We start from the raw sequence: 25,012 nt of genomic DNA, 5'->3' as shown, positions 1-25,012 counted from the left end.
TGGAAGTAGGACTGGCTGAGTCGTTTACAAGTCGCACATATGGAAGATGTGGATCATGGGCTCTTCAGTATGTAGTTTTTAAAAACAGAAGTCAAATTCTAATCTCGACCCCCCTCGCCCAGGCTCTCGTGCATATAAACACATGTATACCCGGCTAAGCACCCAGCTTACTCCCATCTGTCCCTCCTCCCCATCTTCACCTTTGCAGCAGCTCCCTGGCTCATTCCTCACAAAAGTGATGAGGGGTTCAGTCAGCCTGGTCTCTGTGACCAAGTGACGTATGCCAAATAAACTCCCAACACTTCCATTTGCAAGTTGCATTAATTAGAATTTTTCTGAATTACAGAACCTGTTTCTAACCCAAGGAATATTCAACACATTTGTATACCCTGTAAAATACTGAGCAAACTCAAAGTTCCAGTTTTTGTTTATTTTTACATTTTGTTTTTTCCTGAAATTCAGAATTTTTTTATATGTAATGTAAATTCCATTCTGGCATCTTTTCAATTGTTCACATGGTTCAGTTTGTTTATAAAATAGAGGCTTTTGTTATTTGGAATGAATGATGGTGCTTATGAAGAAGTGTAGTTATATCTTGCAATACAAACTGTACTTCTTTCCTTCTAAGTTAAATTGAAGCATAAATCAAGGAATAAATGACACAAATCTAAAAGCATTTAAAATTGTAGGTAGTCTTATATGTTGGATTGGAGGTAAAAGAAATGGGCTGATTAATGGAAAAAACAGAAGCTGTTTTTTATGGTTTGTATAAATTGTATAAATGGAAATGTACACCCATCTTAAAATGTTCATATGCAAAATTGTTTATGTTGCCCAGCTGGTTTTAATCCTGTCCTGATTGAAATAAGAAACCCAAGAAAATATTTTTGACTGCTGTATGTGAGTACAGCAACATTTTATTTGCCTGGTAGGATATAAATGTACTGTGCAGTGCTGTAACGTTTCTGCGTAATTCTCACATTGCCTTAAAAAAATGGAATTTTCCTGCATCGTCATAAACATTTGGCTCCACAGACATTAAACCTCTGAGTTTTGGTTTGAGTTTTTTGATGTTCATTGTATGAGAGTCACTCCATTTCTGCCTCGACCTATGGCTACACCCAGAGCTGGTAACCCAAAAATAGCTCTCTGGTATGACTGGGCCACACCTCTTGAGACACAACAGTCAGCACTGCTCTGTCCATCCATCATCAGCTAATGGCAGGAACGCATAACTTGTGAAATAATCTGACTGCTATCGTTTCTGACAAGCTGGTATCTCATGAAAATTGTGTCCACGGAGGACGAGCACTTCAGTGGCTCATCTGCTATATTTGTGTAGTAAACTCTGACAGGTGATAAAGCATGAGCCTTGAACTGTACCCTGAAGGTTGCCAGTTCAAGTCCTTACCACACCACAGGAGTCTCCATGGATGGGAATTCCCAGATGCTGTATTTGGTGCAAAGCTGGCTGATTGCTGGGGTTTGGGACAGGTGGAAGGAGTTGCAGGATGCCGGACTGTGACTGGTTCTGGAAAGTCCGTATCCAGTATCCATGTATTATACAGTGGATTATTCTTAAACTATCACATTGTAAAGAGTTATAACATATTTGGGTTTTTTGAACAGTCTAATGTGTTAATGGGTTCATTGGAGTCTGGAGTGGTTAACTATGGTCAACGAGAGCTACAGGGGGATAGTATTTTTTTATTTCAAAATATCTCTGAGCTACTTAATTGAACAAATCATTTGCTTACATGATCAAATCAAGAGCTTAGAAATTGATCATTTGAGGGTGAACCCATAAAACAAACTGGGTTGTGGCTTCACAGACCAGGGTAAGGCTCACTTTGAATATTGGCTAAACTAACATTGACTCTAGGGGTGTAAATATTTAAATAAGTGGCTGTTTAAACAATGAAAATTATATTATGGTTTACAATCTCTTTTCCTTCATATATTACTATTATTGATGTTGTTATTTTTATTTAAATTGCTTTGACTATTTGTTAACTGACAACAAATTCCTTCTGTTTGTAAATAGTTTGAATTCTATTCACCAAAGAAAGTAAGTTAATCTGAAGGAATAGCTATTAGTAGTAATTTATTAGATAATGTATAAATACATAAAATATATTAAAGATTTATTTTATGGTGGTTTGAAATGCACCAACACTGATTCTTTCTAACCCTGAAATTTAAAAATAGTGTTGCAGTTCCCCTTAAATGCTGATTTTTGTCAAGGCAGAATGTGTTGTTTGCTCTGTGCAGGTGATTAACTGTAATGCCGTTTTGGAAAACACATGCGCTGCAGGTACAGATCCTGAGCGAAAATGGTGACTCTGCCAGTTTTCCATGTCTTGGAAACCACATCTACCACCCATCATGAACTGATTTCTAATCTTGGACAAGACCACCTACTATATATTGTCTACTGAATTCTAATCAGTCTCTTTTTTTTTTTACATAATCCTTACTTAAAAGCATTGCAATCTCTGAGGTTCTTCCAAAATCACAGCAGGTTGCAGAAGCTTCAACTTGGTGGTGATCTGGAGGGCCAGCACACAAACTGACCATGTTTTGGTCATGGTGTGGATCTAACAAGACAGCAATAATAGCTGGTTTGGCAGCCATAGTGAGGTTGCTGGTTTCAGCACAATGCTCCAGTGAGCAGTAAACAGCACACAATAGGAGAAATATGTAAAAACTAAAACAGGCTTCCGCAGTTGCAGCTCATTGCTCATCTTGCGGCTGAAGGCATCAGCTCGGTTTATTACGGAGGTATCTGAAAGTAGAGGAGCTATAGTTCAGCTGTTTTTTTTTCCGAACTTGTCACATTCCAGCAGGTTTTTACAAGACTGGATCAGACTGTGATGCTTCAGCTGTTTGTATCCTGTCAAGCGATTATGTTGACGCTGTGGTGGAAGTGTGCACGTTGTCAAGTTGGTGCAGCAACTGCCTGACCCACGCTACCTGAAACAGATCCGTCATTTATGCTGAAAATGTAAAGTACAAGGAAAACAATGGGAACCTGATTCCCATGTACCGTGGCGCTCTGTTTTGGTGAGTGCAGTGTCTCTTGCATGATTGTGTATGCAAGCCGGAGAACAACCTGCCATTGTTCCACTGTAGCGTTTGATTTGGCAGCAAGGTGTTCCACTGTTTGTCATTCTGCCATGCATTCAGTTTGTGAGACTGCAGAGCTGAGCCCCCAGTTTTAAAGAAAATGAGAAGTGACAGGTAACGTTCTGCAGACAATGCCGTCCAGCAGTTGGTTTTGACAGCTAATTTAATGGTTTTTCCAATTTTTCTTCACACTTCGCAATGGTGAGTATAAATGAATAGGCCAACAATTAAGGAGTGCATGAAAAATCTGTGCTATATGTTAAAGCCATTAGAAAATGAATTTGTGACGATGACTAACTTTCATCCCACTACACAACCGTCATAGTACAGTTCAATAAAAATACATGATATACAAGAAATGTTTCTCTACAAATGAGGAACAGCATTGTAACTGTTCTTTGTCAGTGTTAATTGGATGTAGATTCTAATTGAAAGAGCTCAGTGAACCAGCTACTATAGCACATCGTGTTAAAATTATTCCATAAGCTCACTATTCTACTAAGAAATCAGGAGCACTTGTCAGTTTGCCTGAACGTGACACATTTGCATCTGTTGTGTTTAACTGTGTTTAGCTGTTGGTAATCATTTGGGATATTTACAGCGTATTGTAGAGGCCAGGGGTGAGGGCGTGTGCTGGAGTCTGTTTTAGAGGGGGAGCGGACGCAACAACATATAGAAACGTTAAGTAACCGGGGGAGAAACTGCTTACACTTTACTGGTGAAGACACAGCTACAGACAAGGCAAGCAAAGTGAAAGATAAAAACCAAACCTCCTTTTAGAGCGCTAGCCACAACTCTGTGCATTGCCCTGCAGAGACTGGACAGCCAGTCTGGCAAACTGTACATAAAGAGAAGCACAGAAAGCAAGAGGGGTTGACCTACATTGACATTTTATCCAGAATAAAGACAATGTCCAGTTCACTTTCTCTTCCAAATGAAATTGTTTTGAAAAACAGCTCCTTTCTTAATTCCTCTAGCTCATTATTTTAGTCCGTCTACTTCTCCTTGCAGTTGCTTAGACACCCATCTTATGTACCTGTTGTGGCTGCACAGGTGTGTCAGCTCAGCTGGGGTTACAGTATTTCCTCTTTTAGGTGCTGTTCTCATCCTGGGGCTTGTACCTCCCAAGCCACTCTTTTGTCTGCCTCCCTCCCTTGCCCTTCATGTCTCTTCCCCTCACTGTTCCACAAGATATATACTGCACATTAGATAAGTTTAATTTCCAGTCCTCCTTCACACCATTTGAAAATCAGCACTTAACAGTGCTGGTAAGATCAATAAGATGACAGCAAAGAGAAGAGCAAAGGTCACATTATAAGCATTGACTCATGCTTCAATTATCCCGTCCTGCATGTGTTACGTAAAGCCGAGGAGCTCCAGTGTGACAGCTCAACGGGGCCCAGGTGCGGGGGAGTGTGCAGCACCAGTCGCTTGTATCTACTCAGCTCTCATTTTCAGAATGTCTTCCAGACTCCTCTGTTCCACTGACCACAGAGTTAAACTTTCCTTCAGCATGTGGGCTATCCATCATCCAATACTGCACATCTGGCCACTCCAAGCTAGAGTTTCTGGGCCAGGCTCAGTTCAGGGTGGAAAATGAAGGAGACAACTGGGCCATGCTTCTTCTGCACGAGCTTGATTGCTCTAAACCCCAGGGGGGAAAATCCTCTGTCGGGTTGTGGGGCTTCCCCTGTAGAAGCCTGTTGTGGTTTTCCTTAGTAAAAACTGGTGAATTAGACACGGTGGAGTGTAAAGAAGTACTCTATGGTGAGGCCTTGTGCAAACTGTTAGGAAATCAAAGCAAATGCCATAGGTAATCATGGGGAAAAGTGAAAATACATAAATAATTGAAAAATGTGTTTTTCCACTGTAAGTTTTCATTTCATAAAGGATTCCTCCCAGATTTTTGTTGTTAGCACTGCTTCATTCTAACTTATTTTCACTGTACTGTACTGCAGGGCACTGCACTATTGTGGCCTAAATTATTGTAAATTACTGTAATTACTTTTAAAATAAGTAAAACTGCACAATTTTAATATTTTCATATTTTTTTGTGCTGGTATCCATTTTTTTACCCTCCCGCAGAGAAAGAGGACCAGTTGTTTCTGGACGGCTGTTTGAAATCATTATTCTCTTTCAGAGAATACTGCCTGGATGCAGAAATAGGACAAACAAATTCCTTTCCTTTCACTCCATGCAGTCCCTCCTAGTCAAGCAGAAATTCATGAATGGGGCCGACTCTCTCCATTCTCCATCACACCCTCTCCCCTTCTTACTGTCTCTCAGTTTTTGACCTTGGCAGCATTTCAGTTGTGGAAAATGGCAGCGTGAACGAGGGGAAACAGCCCACTCAGCAGTGAACAGCGAGCTTGTTTCAGAGGGCATGCACTTGGGTTTTGTAAAAGAAGCCTTGTTTCCCTCTTTGCAGACCAGAGTCCCAGTGGTAAAAAAGTGGGGGCCTCCAGAGAGCGGTGTGCTCAACATGAATGAATCAAACAATTGTGCTTTTCTCCGCCCCAGGCACTGGAAGGGAGGGGGTGGACCCCTGTGATGTCACAGCTCTTCCTCTCCAGGGGGTTGAGGGTCTGGCTGAGGGCAGGGTTGGAGATGTTGGAGTAGGAGGAGGGGGGTACTGACTTCAGAAAAGGCAGCCTCTGTCCCTAATTGAGTTTCACTCTAAGAACTTATGTTTCTTTGGTTATTTTAAAGTTATGGTAATGATACAATTCAAAGCCAGTTATGCCTAGGGCAGCGCAGTGCCAGAAGATCTTGTAATTTCATCCACCTTTTGACTTAAGGGCTTAATATGAGCATGGTGGTAATACCAAGCTTCCAGATAAGATATTTAGATATTATTCCTGTGATATTTAGGAAGAATTTCTTTGCAGCCTTTATTTTAAATTCTTACCATTACTGTATAGGTTGTATAGTTTTCTTTATCGTGTTGTTATTTGTCTTTGAAACTGGGGCTAAAAATAGAGGTTAGTATGAAACGTACACTGAAGCTCTTTCACCAGTTTTTTGTTTTGTTTAAATATAGCAAGAAGGAAGCAGAACTTTTGAATTCACTGTTTAATTGCCACAAGACTGACGTTTGTCAGTGAGTTACAGCACTGTCAGGAAAACCCACGAGTTTCATAACAGGCACTGCTTTGCAGGGAGAAAGGGGCTTTTTTTTTGTCTTGCTTTGAATTTTGAATCTGAAATTATTTTTTCTGTTTTCTGCACCCTTCCATTTGGAATCTTGATTTGTGAACTCCGCTTCCCTCTGCCAGTAGGAGAGGGATAAAGACGGGACAAACGCGCATGACGGTGGACACATTCCCTGTTCTCATGCTGTGATTCCCACTGCCTCAACAACACAGTCAAGCACAGGAGTATCTTGGCTCTCGCTGATGCCACCTCATCTTCACAGCTGTCTGGCTTGTACGCGTGCATGTCAGGCTAAGGTTGCCCTGGCTGACTCTCTGAAATTCTCCTCCACTATGTATTTCCTCCCAAGGCAAGTGGCAAATTAGCTCCCGCCAGGAGATAATGAAAAACTATCGAGATCTCTTTAAATGTCCATTAAAGTGGGCCTGAAAAACAAAACAAAAAGCAAATCAAATTATCTTTTTATGTAAATTAAACACTGAAGCCTCGTAACCCATTAAGCCTATAATGTTTAACGATTAGGCTTGTCCTCTATATTCACGAATGGCGGGGTAAACATACAGCTCGGAGGGGAAATAGCTTCCCTGTGGTTTTAGGAAAGTTTTGTTTGGTTTGGAGGCTTTGAGGGAGCAGCTTGGTTTTGTATCCTTGAGATCCACAAGTTTACGGTGTGTAGATGCCTGGGAGATGGGAGCTGTGCAGCATTGCCTGCCAGGTATCCTCGGCCTTTGCCTTCTGACAACATATTATACAGTATGTGTTGCCCAGCTTTTTGCCTTTTCCAGCTGTAATATCCAGCTGTGTGTGGAGAAAGACTACCTCTATGGTTCTGAAATTTCAATTTGTAAACTGTACTTTTCACTTAACTGGCCATTTGTTTGCAAGCATCTTCAAATTCACACGTTTGATTGCATAATAGTGGTTAATTCCTTGTAAAGCAGTAAAAGAATTTGCTGTGGAACGTACTGCACACTTGTCTGCACTGTCCAAGAGGCTGAGGCACTGTGCGTAGAGATCCGTGAGCCCAGGAAGCAATGAGAGAGAACAGCTATGCAGTATGTGCATGTGCAGTGTTGTTCCAGTCAAAAGAATTGTTGTGTGTTGCAGTATGTGTCAGTGGGGCTAATGGATAACAGATTTGAGAAGGAAGCTAGGGTTAAGCACAGAGGCAAACAGGGCAATTAAGCCAAAATCTGGATCTGGAGTTTAAGTACATTTAGCACTCTGCATGAGTTTATATCTATGTGCTTATGATGCGAATATTTGAAATCTGTCAGCTGTTTGTTTTTCATGTCATTGTGTGTGTTGCGAATCAACTGACATTGAAAGCATTGCTTTTCTTCTTGTGCTTCTGATCTGTTCTGGGTAGCATGTTCAGTTCTAGGGGACAGTTATTAATCACACGTCAGTAGCAAGGTAAGGGTGCCATGGATACATGATGATGGAATATTGGATAGTCTGATGTCAGTGAAGTAATATTTACAGATATGAGTTTGTCAGCTTCTGGATTCTAGGACCTGCCTGTCAGACTTACAATAATGTCTTCGCTATTGTACATAATTATTTTTAGCATTACAGAGGCAAGACCCACATATTGATGTTAAAACAAAATAGCTTCCCACAGCCTCTGAAAAACGGATCCAGCATAGTTATCTAAACTTGACATGGAAGTTTGGACCCCACCATACTTTACGAGATTTTACTTAATCTTGGTTTGTTGCTGTGCCTGTATACCAGGCGGATATGTTGTCGGGCTCACAGGGCTAAAACAGACCTTCTCTATACCCCCTTTTACACAAATTGTTTTGGTTCTGGTCTAAATTGGCCCTTGGGAGGCATATTTCACATGTAAAGAATTTCCTGTGTTCTTCTTAATGGGGGTGGGGGGCGGAGTGGGTCCGCATGTGAAAGAAACAGACCCACGAAAGTACTGAAGCTTCATCTGATGTCTCAGCCAAGAGTGTTACTGATCCCCTGTGTATTGCTCTTTAGATACTAAACACAGTGTTGGAAAGCCAATGGAGGAGGGCTTGACCTTTTGGTTTCCTCCTACCAGATTCCCAATAAATGGCTCCATCTAGCCAGCTCTGGCTAGCAGACCTATTCTTGCACGTTACCACTTGATGTGGCTCCTACCTAATTGGCGGTTCTGTTCCTGCAAGGTCCTGCCAGTTGAACTTAGAATATGCACACAGGGCTTTCATTTCTGCACCATCTTGATTGTTTCTCATGGCTTCAGGGGAAAAAAATGAAATGCAGCATAAATTCCGCCACTGCCATAGCGTCAACATTGCTTGGAAGGTTTTTGCATTTTTTTTTCTTGCAAAGGAAGAGAACATAATCATTTTTTTTCTCTGCAAGAGTGTTTGATGGTGAAGGAATACTTAGTAGGATGAGTACTCCAGCAGCAAAGGGGAGCCTTTCCGTCATAAATCTGGGAAAACCCACAGCTTGGAAAACAAAAATTAGAACCAGGAGTTCTGGGAAAGAGATTATAGCTGAGGAAGGAGGGATCGCTGCTTCCCAGAGCTTGGCCAAGACATCTTGGGTAATATTACTTTTCAATGGCAGAAAAACACAAGAGTCCAGTGGCTGGAAAATGGTCTGTAATTCTGTTTAGTAGCCCAGAAACATGTACAGTACACTAGAAATTGAAAGCAAGAAAAAATAATTTCTAACAAAACTGGTAAAATTCTGGATTTCGTATCTCGGCAACTGGAACACACTGTAGAACTGCTCAGTAGAATAGATACAGCAGACTTCTGGTATGTGGGACCTGCACAGTGTCCTAGCAATCACTTAAAGAATCCAGAAACCCCATGTGCAGTCCAGATTGCTAAAGCAAGAAAAAGCGTTTGGCTGATGTCTCATTAAGGAAGGATGAGATTAAGGTATTGGGGTCATAGGCCTGTCCTCCCTCCTGCAGTCACAGCTCTGTCACTTGATGCCGGGAACTGAAAATAATGAGGGTGTCAATCTTGTAAATACAGGTTAAAAACCTTCGTTCTGTGTTTCCACAGGGTCTCCTTTCCAGCTCATCAATTGATGCACTGCAGTGGGTGCTTTTCAGACTGACAGAGGTGCAGTTGCTCTGGTGTTAAATGCCTCCTTTCTAGCCAGGAGAAGTGTGTTGCAAGTGTCAGGAAGTTAATAGAGATGTTCAGGGCAGTTAGGACATTAACCGCCTGGTGAGGACGGAGGTAGATGGTATTTTATAGACAGGGTAAATGAGAGCTGACAGACCAGTTTACTGCTTGGGAGCTCTCTCATCTCTCAGGCATTGTGCGTTTTTCTTCTTTTATACATATATATTTTTCTGTATTGGCACCTCACGCATGCACACGTGAATTTACGAAATGAGATTTCATGTATCAGTTATGTGCTTTGTGACTTTTTCAAGGATCAAGCCTTATCCTTGCTGACAGGTAAGATCACTTTATTGACCATACTGTACAATTTTTTGTATGCTGTCTTCTGTCTATTTTTGGGCTGTGGTTTAACGTTGCACATCTTACTTTTGCAGCGTTCCTGAGGAATAAAAAAAAACAAACAATCCCTTCATAGTCCCGTACACACAGTATATGCTGTCAGCAAGAGGTGTAGAGCCTGTGATTAGGAGAAAACAACAGTAATTGTTGTAAAAGGGTTCTTCCATTCTTTGGCACTTTACACTCTTCACATTTTACAACTGTGAGGAAACCCATCAAAAAGCAGTTCAGGTTAATTTTTTTTGTCAGAGATTTAGAATACTGCCATTGCACTAAATCAAAAGTACAATGAACAGTAATCTAAAAATTGTAAGGGAAAAACTAACCATGGAAAATTATATATTGTATAAAGGACGTAGGCTATGGAGCTGCGGTGATAATGACACGCTTATGAATTTCACAGTGCAACTCACGGTGTCTTCTTTACGTGTTTGGCTGTTTTGTTTTCGTGACCTGGGCACAGGGCTGTATTTTCTCAGGTTTTTATGTGTGTGAGACAGTTTTACACTGTTGTGTGGACCATTAACTGTTATTACTGCCTTGTGCTTAGGGGAGGCTGATTCCAGTGATTTGTTAACCTGATGTTTATCTCTTGTGCAGGAAGTCTTAGAGACTGGAGGATTGTAGACTGTGAAATTGAGGCATGGGACTACCCTGTTCCTCCTCATGCATATGATAGTTTGCCATAAGTAACTTGACATTATTAATAGAAGGCTTACCTTGATTCTGCGAGACAGAGCTACCTCTGTCTTTTTAAAGAAAGCGAGGACCAGGACACATTGTCCTCTTAAAAAACGGTGCAGTTTTTTCTCTCTGTCAGCTAAGAATGGAATTTTAGCGATTATCATCACATTATCAATGATGTTTTCCAGTGAGCATTTTATCCTTTTGAAATAAATGCTGTGGATGATCACCATCTGTTACTCACAATCCTTGAATTAAATTGCAGAAGCACCTTTGAGATTTTGTGGCACAGCATCAGGTCTGCATTGAGTGGTGCAGAAGCTTTGTTTGTTGTTGCTTTTAAAGTAATAATGCACAGTAAGATAAAAGAGGACTGACATCACTGACCCTTGATCGATTTAAACTGCTTTTTCTTTTTAATTGTAATACTGTTGTTGTACGCACTTATTGTGATATTTGAAGATGCTTGTGGTGTAACTTTAATAATTTTTTAGGCCGTTCTGTTTTTATAGACTGTTTGCCTAACTGTAAGTAATTTGGATTGAAGTACCAAGTACAAGTATGATAGTACACAATGCGAAGTCTGTCTGCTTGAACTGAATCCTCAAGGTTTACCTTCCTTACATGTTCAGAATGATGAAAAGCATTATCCTCGGGACACATACATGACATGGGCAGTTGCCTGTCCTCGAGCGTCTCTTTAAGATCTTCGGTGCATTCATCTGTGGCCGATTGCCGTCTGGATTATTCTGTTTTGAAACTCAAGGCGCTGCTTGCAGTGCTGAAAGAGCCAAAGACATCCATAGCCAACCCCAGGCATAGGACGCCACCACTGGGAAGTTCATTGCTTTCTCCCTCTGTTAAAGTGAGCCTTTTACACCATGAGTGCAAAAAGAGTTTTTAATATTTACATTTCAAACTCAAAGATTTATCCTCAGGCAGCAGACCATTGGCAATTTTAAGTCTGAATGCACTAAAACATAGAAATCTACAGAGAATTGAGGCTCTTAGCCAGCAGGGGTCAGTTTTTCTATCGTAGGGCAATGCTGTATAAAGTCACGATGAAGATTCAGAACAGCTACAGCTTTAGATTTATAACGCATGTTGCTAGTTAACGTAATGAAATTTTGTTGGAACCTTATTTCCATTAAAATATCCACTGAAATCAGCTGTTTTACAAGCATATTTTAGAAAACCACAATATGCCTTCACACAAAAATCAAATATAATTGCTAGAACAAAGTTTATCAGTACAAAGACGGTGTGTAATATATCTCTGTGGTAATATGTGGTAATATAACTTGGTTGAAATACAGAATGCAGTGCAACACAGGCAGCATATTAAATTCTCTTAACACCTATCTGTGTTTGACACACATGATTTCTAAAAGTAAAAAAAATACAGCTTGCTTTAGACATAGGGCTCCTAAGTCGCTATTAAAAATACACTGTAGTTTGAAATAACAAAAAGGTGCAAGACATCTGTCCTTATAATGTATAGGGCTAATATTCAGAAAGATTATGTATTGTATTGCTGGTAAAGGTTCTTTTATAACAGCCTAATGACACCTACACAGTGCCATTTAAAAGCCAGAATTCATGATGGTTCTCAACAGTTGTACAGAATACAGGAAACTGCTGATCAGTATTTGTTAAATGCAAATCCTAAGCTCCTGACACTTAAGAATTTCACTTTAAATCTGTTTCAATGATTAATAAAAGAACAACATATAATGTCTCTTTCAGTTTTCTTTGACTGCTCAGCTATAGTAGTGCGTGTTAATGGAACCTGCAGCCTCACAAAAAACCTGAATTTATTTAATGCTGTGGGAAGAAACAGTTTGTTTCAAATCTTCTGTGTTGTTTTATACATCATAACTAAATTTAATTCCTCTTTTAAATGACGGCTTGAAACAGCATATGGTCCAAACTTTTTATCAGTTTGATCCACACTTCTGAGTTGGACTTTGTAAGTCAGCCTGCTGCTGAGTTCTAGTTTGTTACAGTAGCTGTGTGGGTTTATCTGTCAACCTGACTGACAGCTGTTTAGGTGGCCAGTGACATTCTACTGATTGTTATCAGGACAATGACAAACTCCAGCTGATGCCCTGATGTGATTTCTGTTTATCGCAACACCTGTTTCTAAAATACAGCACAGTGTTTAGGATCAGCTAAGCTCTTTATTGGGCACAGGAACTCGTGGTGCAGTGGGATGTGTTTGTGGTAGTATGTGGGAGCTTTGGGGGAGTCCTGTGGACCAGTTGGCTGTTCCCGTTGTGCTCAGACCTGGGAGCTTCCTCCTGGCTGTGGCCTGCCAAGCTGCAGCAGCACAGGAAAGTGTGAACGGAGTGGGGGTGCGACTCGACTGGCACTACAGTGCGTTGCTGTGTCCCCGTGCTCTGAGAGTTTGAGCTTTTCTAGTCTCACAGCCCTGGGGGGATGGGGGCTAGCACAACACCATCAACTGTGCTAGTGGTCCTTTTTTAAAAATGTCCTGTTCCCTAATGTTCTCCCTGTAGTGACTGCAGGGAGATTTCTCTGTAGACCTTCATCATTACTGACTCAACTGAAATGTTCCTTGTCCTTAATTGTTTTTGCCTCAATAATAACGTATTCGATTTCTAGAGTGTTTTTCATTTCACAAGATCCAAATTTTGCTTTTCATATAGGAGGGGACCCACTTCATCCACCACTAAAGAGCAGCACCCAGCTGGGCAACTTGCACTGTACCAGCTAGTGTGCACCGGTAGTCCCACTACTCAATGACATCAGAAACCAGTAGGCAAGCCCGAAGTGGAGAATAACCAGGATTAGTACTTCTACTTACAGTGCAACCAGTGCCGTGTGATCTTTAATGATCAAGTAGCTGAGATCTCTGTTAAACATCTGGTCTGAAGAAAGGATCCTCCTACTTCACGGTATGGTTACCATACTGGGGTATTGGGTTTGTAAACTGTGGTCCAGAGGGAAATCACCGCCTACCAGCACAACATATAGCAACATCCTGGTTTTCCTTAGAGGTCCACATAGCTTCTAAAGTCTGGCTAGAAGGTGGTGATGCTGCTGTCACAGTACTGCACATCCTGGTATTCAAAAATGACAGTCACAGAAGTTTGAAGGTAGTAAGCCTACCTGGATAAAATGTAAAATTCCCCAGGAATTTCAAAAGGAATTTTGTATCCATTCCATCATCTTTAAATTTAAGCTGCATACCATGCTGTGGATAGTTTGAGCATTTTGTAAATGATACAGCTTTCACGTAGATTTTCACAACAATGGAAGCAGGTGTAGTTTGATATCATGTTTTTAGAAGGTGTATTTTGAAAATGTTTTTTTAGAAATTTGACAAACATTACAGTCTCACGTAAATTAAGTTTAATTCTAACATTTTTCAATTAGTTTTGTTGTCATCGAGTTTCTTTATAGGGACCTTATTGTAAATACTTTAAATATATTCTAGCTCTGTAATGAAGAGTGAAAGTGTGGTTTACTTGCAACATTGAGAAATCTCATCAGCATTAATTCTGAGTGGAGCACTGTGAGGCAGACAGGTCCATCACTCTGTACTCACACTCACCTTTAAAATTCTCCCTTCTCTTTGAGATGATCTGTTAACATCTGGTCATGTGATGTTTGCCAAAGGTAATGGAACACAAATACATCACTCTTTCTAACATGGTCCCACTGCGCAAATTTGTCATTCTGGTTTTGCTCCTATTACAGTATGATTTTTTTAAATCAAGCTGAATCCAGATGTTTAGTATTGGAAAAATATAATGTTAATGCTGTAGTGCTTTTAACCAGAAATGTACTCCAACCTTTTATCTGTCTTGTGCCACGACAATGATTGCCTTTTTAAAAATTGTACAAAGTCATTATCAATGAATTATTTGGTCTGACAAATGTGTTTTATGCAGTAGAAACAGCATAGAGTTACCAGGTGTGTTAGTCCTGTAATGTCCGCTTTATCTTAGTGAAAGCTCATCAGTAATGAAAACCGCCACATGCTCAGATTAAGGTTTTTAATAATAATAAGGGCATAATAGAAGTGTTGGAAGTTGAATTTTAAGTTCCTCAAGCAACCTGAGGCTACCAATGTCTTTCTTAAGCCTCTGGACACATTCGTCCTACGATCCTGTCATTCCCCAGTGGGGAACAGGAAGCCAGAGGCAGGAACTCTGGGGTCACGTTGTTGTGAGGGTCAGACTCTGCTCGGTTATATTTTCTGCCTTCTTGTCAGGATTAGTGCTTTGCAGTGGTCTTAAAGTCATTCTACATTCTACTGTCCTTAAAATCTGTATACTGACTTTATGTTAACAATTTCTTACCACAGACATCAATGAGAAACCTTGTACTGTATCAGTGACTTCATCACCCTATGGATGGATTTCCATTTTGTGCAGTTCTGGAGGACGAAGCTGTGTTTGGTTTTTAAAAGAAACCAGAGTAATATCACTTCTGAAGTACATTGGTGTTAATCTGAGGTGTGAAACAAATACTCAGTGTCGCTTGCAATTAAGGGATTTAGGTCTGCCCCCATAATTAGGACAAGCGTGTAAGCAGGCTCTAGGAGCAAATATAAAAGTGTTAGGGTATTTTTGGTTCTCTGCTTTGGGTTGGGTCAACAACTGTTCTTCGTAATTAACTGTCTGGGTATGTTTTTTTATTGTTTCAAACGTCTTTTTCATAGTACTCTTCCTACCACATTTGTTATTCATTCCTTACTCAGACTCCATAAAACATGCTTTTTGGCTGTTTATTTGGTTCTTACTGGATTGTGTAAGAGGCTGCAAAAAAAGTTGTCCAATGGAATTAACTGGATAGCTGCATAATGAATTGAGGTCTCCTAAATAATATATGATTAACACACATTTAAACCACGTGATTAGCATTCACTTCAATTACTTGACCAATCCTTGATTGTACATCATTCAGTAGCTTGCCAGTCTTTAAAGTATAACTTTGTAAACTCTCCATGCTAATTAATTCTAATGATTGTGTTTATCTAGTACATTTTTATTGCAAAGGATCTAAGAGGGCATCACATGGATCCACTTCATCCACTGTTGAGGTTCAGCCCTGACCTGAGTGAAGCACAGTGACATGAGACATTATTTTACATGTCATTATTTGACAGTTCAAACCCAGAGAGGACACCAGGGTTTTATGTTACTCTTATGGGCAGTGCTATTAGGATCTTAAATAAGAACTGAGAACCACAGTTTAAATTCTTATCTGAGGAAAGGAACAGTGTCCTCAGTTAGCATAGTCCTCAGAAGCTTTAGTTTGGTGATGATGTTGTAGAGAAAAAAGACACCTACACCTACCTACTAGCCCCAATCTAGTTTACCTATGGAGATCTGATTAGATCAGCCTACAAGGTGGTGACACTGCTGGCTATATTAATGTGCATTGAAAAAATAATAATAATTTATAGTTTAATAACCATGATTACTAAGGAAGATGTGATGTAAAATCCTTTGCTTAAGGTCTGCTCAAATGCATATAATAAACATAGAGTACAGGTGTTTATTGCCATATATACATGTACGTTGGAATTATTTTTCGTGCCAGTCTTTTATTACATACACTGTACAGCAGAAGACACTACAGTATGTCAGACAGCACCTCACAATATAGATGGTACATTACAAACATAGTAAATAATGATAACCGGAACAATACATACATTGTAGAGAACAATAAATATGTGGTAGTGAAAAAAAAAATGGTAGTCCATGCAAAAAGTGCATAGTGTAGAGGTGCATTGGCTTCTGAGGTAAAAAAAAAAGTTGCAGATCTTTTGTGAGTAATAGTAGGTGAGGTGTGGGGACCCAGATCCCATTAAAGTATTATTTATGACATCTTAAATGGCATTTATGAGCAAAACCTACCTTGAAGGCTTCTTTGAAATGTTCAGTTAAATCAGCACACGTGACAGCTCAGGATGAATTCAGGCCTGACACCTGTTTAGGGTGCACATTGGTTTTGATTTACGTGCTGCTCCAAGCTGTGGTTCAGGTGCAGAAATTTATGATAATACAGGGGCATCTGACTTCTTTCATTCCGCTCTGGTTTCCCTTGTTACGCATGACAATTCCAGAATTGTAGACTAACAGCTGCCGTTTGCTTCGAAGGTGAGCTGTCAGACACCAACAGCTTCTTGCTAATGCAGAATCATGGCTTACCAGACCATCGCTAATAGGCAGAGGAAGTTCTCTTTGTGGTCAGCATAATGGCAGGTGTTAGGTTCTATTTTTGTGAATTTTCTGCAGATGACTCTTTCCCTTGGGGTTATCATCTGCTTATTACTGAGTTCTGCCCCTCATTTCTTCAGGGAGTCTGGGAGTCATGATTGTCTTTAAATGTGTTTGCTCTATCAGCATGTGTTTTTAATTACCCCTTCAAATTCAATTCCTAATGATCAAGTCTGATTTCCAAATATGTAAAACTGCTATGTTGGTACAGTATGTTGCTTATTGGGTATTATGGAGCATAGCCCAAAGCCTTGGAAAGTTTAATAGTATTTTCTCTTGAAGCTTTTTTATTTGTTTTGTCACATTTTGAAAACAGGAAATTTCAAACACTGTTATTGAACTGTTTATGTGCATGTTTAAATCTCTCTCAGATTGTGGAGTCCCTCAGCTCTGGGTTTTGTGCTGCTGAGAATGAATGCTTGTAGACACATAACAGCGTGTGAGTCACAAATCCTCCCTGTTCTCCTGTTACTGTATCTGCTCCATTAAAAGCAGTGCAGTCAGTAGCCGATGGATTAACTGTGGTCGTTGGCAGAACCTCATATAACAGTAGAACCTGCCTCTGTTTTGGTTGATGTTAATAATCCAACTGTGTAACACAACTGGGTTTATCATTGTCGTGACTCTTTGTAAGATGAATTCCTGCAGTTAAACAGAGCATGCTTGGACACCCTGAGTCCATGGCCCTTTGCAATTAAGGAGACGATAATTAGGATTGTACAGGGCAGTATCAAGTGCTACTGTATGGTGAAAACTTCTTTGCCTGCTTGGACATAATGCACATACAAATATCACAATATTGGGTGTGATTATTCTAAAAAGATAATGAATCATTATTTTTAAGCACAACTAGCTGATGAAGTTTAGAGTTAAAAGTATGCAAGTGTGGTTTTTCCACTTTAAAATAACCTAACCTACTGTAGTTAGGTTATTTTAAAATAACCTAATGATAATGGGAGAAACCTCTTTATAAGGGCTGTGACTGGATTGTACTTCTTTGTGACTCTTCTAGGTTAGAACTGGGGTACCAAACTGCCCCCATATGCAGTGCAGCATGAGCTTTGATGTATGAATGTGTACAGCGGGAGGGCAGAATCAATAGTGCAGCCAGTTCTTTGTTCTGTTTCAGAAAGAGCCAGTCCACTAAGAGACACAGCTCATTAAGAAAGAAATGCACAAATAGTATGAATTTCTGCCACAAATGGACATGGATGCACTAAAAAGCATGCGTGTGCTTTTAAATTCACAAAGACTTCCAGTATGTTCAAGATTTGGAAGTGTAAAAACAGAGTCATCTACAGTACCACGTGAACAGACCTTGAAACTCACATGCACACTCAGTCTGGAAGCTAATTGGGTGTCCATTGAAAGCCCACCTTCCTTCATGACTTCCTAATAGAGAAAGATGAATCAATCAGGTCTTTGATTACTGCAGGAGATTTTTTGTGGGTTACCCCTTTGTTCACATTGAGGATTTCACTAATTAGGGTCTATACAATGGTTGTACGTTCGCCTGTGTGCTCCTGGCTACTCCTGAGTCTAAATAATGCTGTTAGTTATACATTGTATTCATCACCGCTTTTCAGAAGGCTCAGAGCACTGTGCAGTAGTACACACCAACCAAATAAAGCTGAGAGTAAAAAAAAATCATTATTTAAAAAATTAAAAGCTTCTGTAAAAAGATCAGTTGATCAGTTTGTTTGAAAACAAAATATATCCAGTCACTCTAAAATTCCACAATTTGTGTTGCTGTGCTTGAAAGTCTGTCACTCACTGTGTGCCCATTAGTTAGATCACACCAGATGTTCTTTTTAACACAGATATGATATCAAGGGACCTCTATCCCAAAGGTACAAAAACAGATTTTCAAAGACTGATTAATAAGCTTAGCAACAAATGGACAGAGAAGCTAGATTTGACTACGGATATAGAAATCGGGTCCAAAATGCAGGTAGTGGTAGCAGGTAGTTTTAACTACCAGTTAGAGTTCACCGTAGTTCTATGAGAGAATCACAAACCTGTAATAACAAAAGTGGTTGTGGTCAATGTGATGACAAAATGGTGAAGTCAGCAGCTGATCATTTGAAGGAGGAACTGGTAGCTTAAGAAAATCCCTATTTGGGCTACTGATGTTGTTCGTAAAATTTGTAAGTAAACAGTCTCCTCCACCCGTGCTCAAGATGTTGACCTTCAGAAAGTGCAGCTGGTTTGAGTACCAAGGGGAAGAATAAGCAAAAAAAATTAGCTGAGTGAATGTAGGAGCTAAATTATCAATAGATAGTTTGACATCACAAATTAATATAACATTTAATATATTAAAAAGAATGACTTGATGCAAACATTCCAAAATGTTTTTCTGGCATCTTTTACTGAACTCTTCCCCTAATTTTCTGCAGATTTGTTCGTTATGTATTTGAAAGTGAAAATGTCTCTTAACCTGTGCTGAGAATTATAATCATTACAATCTGAGTTACTCCATATATTCCTCAACCTGAAACAAAGGTTAATGGCCTAGATATTCATGGACTCTTGTATTACTGTCATGTATGCATAGAAATTAGCTTTGAAACACTGCAATTATTCCTCTGCTGAGAGAAGTTGAAAATCCCTGATTTAAATGCAGGGAATTAAAGGATTCTTACTTTAATTCCCCCTCGCAAACTCTTAACAAATTCACCCTTTAATGAAGAAGACATGACAAACCATGAGCTTTTCATTGTTTTGACTAAGAGGTAAAAATCAATCGTTCTGTCATTATGTTTTAGTATGTTTATTAACAATACATTGCTTCTATTGTCCATCTCCAGCCAAAACAAAATAAATGTTTGTAAAAAAATAAGCTAATGAATAAGTTCCTGTTTATTATTCAGTGGATAAGGCCAGCATGTTTACACTTTTGTTGTATCACAAGTAGGGTTTTTACGCGTTTGTGCTTCCAAAGGTGTAGCAAGTTGTGGAAATAAGGTACTTCCAGTAAATGTATTGAAGTGAAAAGATCAGGTTACTTTATTAGGCCTATACAATGTCTTGCATTAGGAATTTGTCTTTTTCACATACCCCAGCTAGCTCTCCATGAGACAGACAGGGAGAGAGAAGCCTGGGGTCAGAGCACAGGGTCAGCCATTGTACAGCACCCCTGGAGCAGTTGGGGTTAAGGGACTTGCTCAGGGGCCCAACGGAGTAGGATTCCTCTACCGACCGCGGGATTTGAACCCACGAACGTCAAGCCACAGGCACAGATCCTTTGCCATAGAGCCACCGCTCCGCCGAGGGTGTCATTTTAGAATTACGTCTGGGTGTCAAAAGGCCCGGACAGGGAGCAGGGTGCTGATAGACTCTATATCCACTTTGATTATCATATGAAGTGCTAGCCTGAAGGTGTAATGGAAGATTCTTGGGGAAGATATACTGCAGCTGTTTCTTTTGCAGCTGAAACCAGGTCTTCCTTCAATTTGCAGAGCTGTTCCCCACCCTCCCTGGTCAGCCTGCATCTAATGAGGAGCTCCAGTGATTGCAATTAAAAACCCTGATGGGCAAGCAAGCCTAGCAGGGAGACAGAACGTCAGCCAGAGGGAGCTGGAGTTTCAGCATCCCAGGCAGTGAATTGCAGTGGCAAAATGCAGCGCTGGTGGGTTGGGCTCTAGCTTAATCTCCAGCCTAGGAAATTTCTAGAAGGGCTTGAGTCCCTTTATTTTCACCCCCTTTGCTCTCTTCACCCCCGTCTCTCTGATTAAATACCATCCCGGAGGCTGTTTTTTCATTTGCTACCCTCATTACAATACCACCCCAGCACAGCCAGTACCAAATGCGCACACTCACACTCACACCCCCTCCCTCTCCTCCCTCCCTCTCTCTTCCTCCTCCCCTCTCTTGCACCAGACACTGGCTGGCTTGCAGCTTGCAGACAGCATGTGCAACAGAGGAAAAAAAACAGCTCTCTTGTTCTGTAGCGGCGCAGCAGTTCTTATGACAGTGCTCGGAGGTAAGGCAGGACGCCGGGTCCTGTGCGTGGGGGAGACTGAGATGGCTTTATCTCTGACAGTGGCAGTCCGCAGACAGGAGAAAATGTGAGGAATGCTCTGCATCCACATCATCTTAACCTGCCTTCCTTTTTCGCCCGTCTTCTGCAGGTCTCCCAGACGTTCTCCCTCCTTCCTTCCTGATCTGAAGCTCTTGTCCATCTCTGTTCCAGCCAGCCCGCGAGCAGGTAAGCTTCTGCTTCTCCTAGCTGTCATCCTCCCATTCTTCCATCTCTTTTGCCCCCCTTTGTCTTTCTGTTGCAGAGATGCTGCGTCATTGTATGTTGATCCCACCAATGCATTGGAGCCCCTGCTGTCTTTTGTTAGGTGGAGCGGTCCAGCTCGAATGAAAAGCTCGTTGCTATGCTCCCCGTTGTCTCCCTCGGATACCTTGGCATTTCCTAATCCATCGCCTCCGCTTGGCGGGTCAATTCATAAGTTCATTGCGTTCCCTTTGCTGTTGTCAGCAAATTCACTCTTGTGGGTTTGTGTCTGGAGACCACCAGTGGTCGTGGTGATGGTGAGGTGGAGGGGGGGTGGGGGGGGGTGGATGCTTTTTAATAAAATGTTGCAGGAATGATGTCTTTCTTTATTTTCTGTTTATTCATTTTTTTACAAAAGCCCTTGTGCTCAGCTGCTCCATTGTCACTTAACTGAATAGAAATCCAAATACTTTCATGTCATTTAAGCTGTAGCTTGATGGTGGGAGCCGGTAGATGGTGTATGTCTAGACACCATTGATTATTCAACCGGTACGACAGCAAGACAGTGGCAGAAATCAGCCTGGGTGCTGGTATCTGAATTGGCAGTAACACCCTTAAGGTATGATTATTTTTTTTTAAGGAAAGAAAGCTTAACTGGTATGAGTGTGAGCTGTTATTGAGCACTTGTAAGAATTTGCCATGTCTTAATCAATGGGAGTCATTTGGTTAGAGTCTGACCTGCTTCCCTTGCTAAAAAATATTTCAGTGGTAATGGATCTCAGCCATGAGTCAGCATGGAGTGCATAGCAAACTTCAGAAGAAAAAAACAACAAAATATGCCTGATGCAAATTTAACGGCTGAACAGATAATATTGACTTGCAGGGTCTTCGACAACGGGTCTTTCCGCTAGGCGGTGCAGTGTTTAAATGGGCGGTCGATGTAATTGTTCTGCTTTCAAAGGAGAAGATCCCTTTTCCGTTTTGTTTTTTCCTGAAAATCTGAGGCAAAATGACACATCCTTTCCAGTGTAAAAGCTGTTTATGTATCTCTATGTCAGGTGCCAGCCAAAACTGACAGCTAGTTTAATAACCTGCCCCTATTGGAATGTGCTCATTCTGTGAGCCTAGGATAGGAATAATCACTCTGTAAAACTCTTGTCTAGGGATGAGCTGGTGGGATGCATACTCAAATGCTCATTGAGTTGCTACAGGATTGCCGTTGCCTCTGCTTTTAACAAGTAAACCTTTCATTAGCAATGAAATAATGCTATTCTACACCAAAATGACTTCCCTCTTTTTTGACACGATAGCAATTAGCAGTTGGTACTTTATGATGTCATTTGGCACAGCACACCAGTGACCTCAGGCACTTCTTATTCACCCCGTACCTTTGTTGTCTCTTATGTTCAAGTAAAGCCTTGCCTCTTTAAGCTTTCCATTAATGAAATAAAACTTGCAGCGTTATAAAACATGAGCCAATGGGCAGTTTTATTGTAGGTTCCATATAGTCTTTATTGAGCAGTGTGCAGTGTTTAAAACGTATTTTCTTAAAAAAGTAGCTCTGATCAGTTTTGATTTTGCAGTAAGAAATGATGCAAACCAGGAGTAATATTTGTAATGTCGAGATCCCCGTCTTCCAGCTTCTAGTCCGATGTATTTATTTGAGTCTTTGACTGAACGCTTTTCACATTTAAATGTCTAATTTGTTTAATAACATGGAATAGCGCACAGTACAGCGTGAATATGTCCCACAATAGTGTTGCGTACATTTTGTGGATAAATGAAAGTAGCTGTGGTTTACACGAGGTAATGAACTGAGAGCCTTCTCACTCTCACTCAATGGATCTATCCTCCTAGCATACTACAGACCAATCACACTGACAGACCTTCAATGACTGTGGCAGCTATACTGTAGATAGGATACCAGTTGGCAGTGGGCTCCCCTTAATAAATAGGTGGCATACAGCCAATGATTTCTTTTTGTTTATCTGTATGAAAAATGAACTGCAGTAATAGATTCAGATTAATGGCCTGCTACACCTAACCTTATCGTTTTTCTTTCTCTCTCTCCTTCCTGACTAATTGAATCGTACTCTACTTCCAGAACAAGAGCTTTGTATTATGTGAGTAAATGGAAAGAGAATCCGTTTGTGTTTCTTGGCCTTCAAGCTGTTTTCAGTGTAAAGGAATTAAAACTCTCATACACTGTGAATTGCAATGTTTTCTTACTTTATAATAAATAAAAGGATAATTTACCATGCTTCGATACATTGTAACATTTCTTGAACATCAACTGAAATGGTCATGGGGATGAGTGGTAGCAGGCTTAAAGAGCAATCCATTTGCTGAGTTCTAGTTTTTCTCTGAAGGTAAACTGTCGAATCCATAGTAGTAGATGGTTTAGATGGGTAGTTTGAGCAAAGAGAAAATCCAAACCAGTATATCCAGACATCATACTTCCATTATGTATGGGCATTGCCAGTAGATACTGATACTGGGAATGGCCAGGATTTCTATGAAACTGGGAATCCGTATGTTTGAAAGAACATCTCCACCCACAAAGGGATGTTGGCACAGCAGATGATTGATAGCACAATCTTAGTCATACAACATGGGAAAATGGAGGGTGCAAATGAGGAGCTAAATGAGTCAACAGATGTTACCTGGTTGACAGGGGGCTGACTCCCTTGCAGGACCTAGAGCAGAACATAGGCACAAAATCTTTCATTTTGCTTGGCTCTCTGAGTTCTTTCTGCATTCTGTGTACTGCAGAATTTCATGTGTGGTTTGAATGAGTGTGAGATTCATCACACATCTTTGTGCGTGTCTTTAATTCCCGAGGAAAAGATCATGTATGGGGGGAAGTGAATGGTAATCACTCAAACACAACGTGACAGAGTTCATTTTCAGAATTTGTAAGCAGTGCTTGGACATATGAAAGTCAAACCCCCAGACTGCCTGTCGAATCAAGCCGTGCAAGAAGCAATGCATTTCTGAAGAGCTTATTTTAGATTGTCGGAGGCAAGGTTTTTATTTTGCAGACCGAACAACATAATTCCAGTGATGGGGGCTGACAGGGCAGAAAGCTGCCAAGCTTAGTGTGCTTTAAGTAACAGAGCCTTCAGACAAAAGCAGAATAGGCAGGGAGACACAGAAAATCCCGGCATGGCCATTCACATGTGAAACTACTTATTGTAATTGGGAGCATCCTAGACAAAAAGGTCTAATGAACTGCATTGCATACATTAAATCACATTTCCCTCTTGTATGGTGTCTGTCTATCTTTTTGCTTGTCTGGCTGCCTGCTAAGGCAATGGCTTTTTTTGTAAAAGGTTAAAGATGTATTAGTTGACAGATGCCATTTCTTTTGCTCACAGACGTAAAGAAGATTAGAATGCTGTTTAACCCTTTTATACTGTATACCAAAACATGCCATGCAAACCAGAAACTTACAGTATATACAGTATATTGTTCAGTCTTTACTGATATTCTAACTTTTAGAGCAAGTTGCAGCCACCTTGAGTTGCAAAATAAAAATCCCGGGAAACTAATCAAGTGCCCCAAAGCATTCACTTAATTCCTGATCTTTGGTATACAATGCACATCGATTCTCATAAGTTCTGTTGTTTAATGTTGCATATTTCGGAGGTTACCTTTTCCACCGAAGAAATAAAAGAATAGGCTTGATACCTACCCACTGTGTGTGCAATAGGCAGTTTTGTGTTGTTCATTTCTTGGGTCACAGCTACAGTCCCTGTGACCTCCCACATGAGAGCATGAGGAAGGTTAGGCAGAGTCGTCTGCCCCGCCCACCCTCGGGCCACTTGTGCTTTAACAGGTTAGAGGCTACACAGCTACCCTGAGAGTGAGTGCTGATTGGAGGAGAGGTCTCTCCCTCACAGTCAGCAATGCATACCTACAGATTGCTGTGTCACTGTGAGTGCCCTTGGAGACTAATCCCACCGCAGTACTCAGCCAGTTGTGTGTCGCTGCTTCAGGAATTCCTGTCACAGTCGCCTAGTTACATGACCCAGACTCTAACCAGCGATTGTAGAGCTCAGCCTGCTCTTTACTGGTTGTGC

At 40.7% G+C, this 25,012-nt stretch overlaps 1 protein-coding gene across 26 annotated transcripts in view; it reads left to right on the top strand.

Moving 5' to 3' along the window:
- map2 (microtubule-associated protein 2) overlaps positions 1-25,012 on the top strand; it is a 138,076-nt gene that overhangs the window by 26,935 nt on the left and 86,129 nt on the right. For 6 of the 26 annotated variants that reach the window (XM_088605741.1, XM_088605740.1, XM_088605746.1 and 3 more), the window contains exons 1-2: positions 20,546-20,690; positions 20,839-20,915. The gene's annotated coding sequence lies outside the window, so the exon portion shown is untranslated. Of the gene's footprint in view, positions 1-20,520; positions 20,691-20,838; positions 20,916-25,012 lie in introns of those variants that run through there. The other 20 variants (XM_088605735.1, XM_088605734.1, XM_088605730.1 and 17 more) reach the window with 14 other exon arrangements.

Source organism: Lepisosteus platostomus, chromosome 14 (genome assembly GCF_059453375.1).
Source record: "Lepisosteus platostomus isolate fLepPlt1 chromosome 14, fLepPlt1.hap1, whole genome shotgun sequence".
Taxonomy (NCBI): Eukaryota; Metazoa; Chordata; class Actinopteri; order Semionotiformes; family Lepisosteidae; genus Lepisosteus; species Lepisosteus platostomus.
Note: the sequence above shows the minus strand (reverse complement) of the source record. Positions and strands in the feature narration are given on the sequence as shown.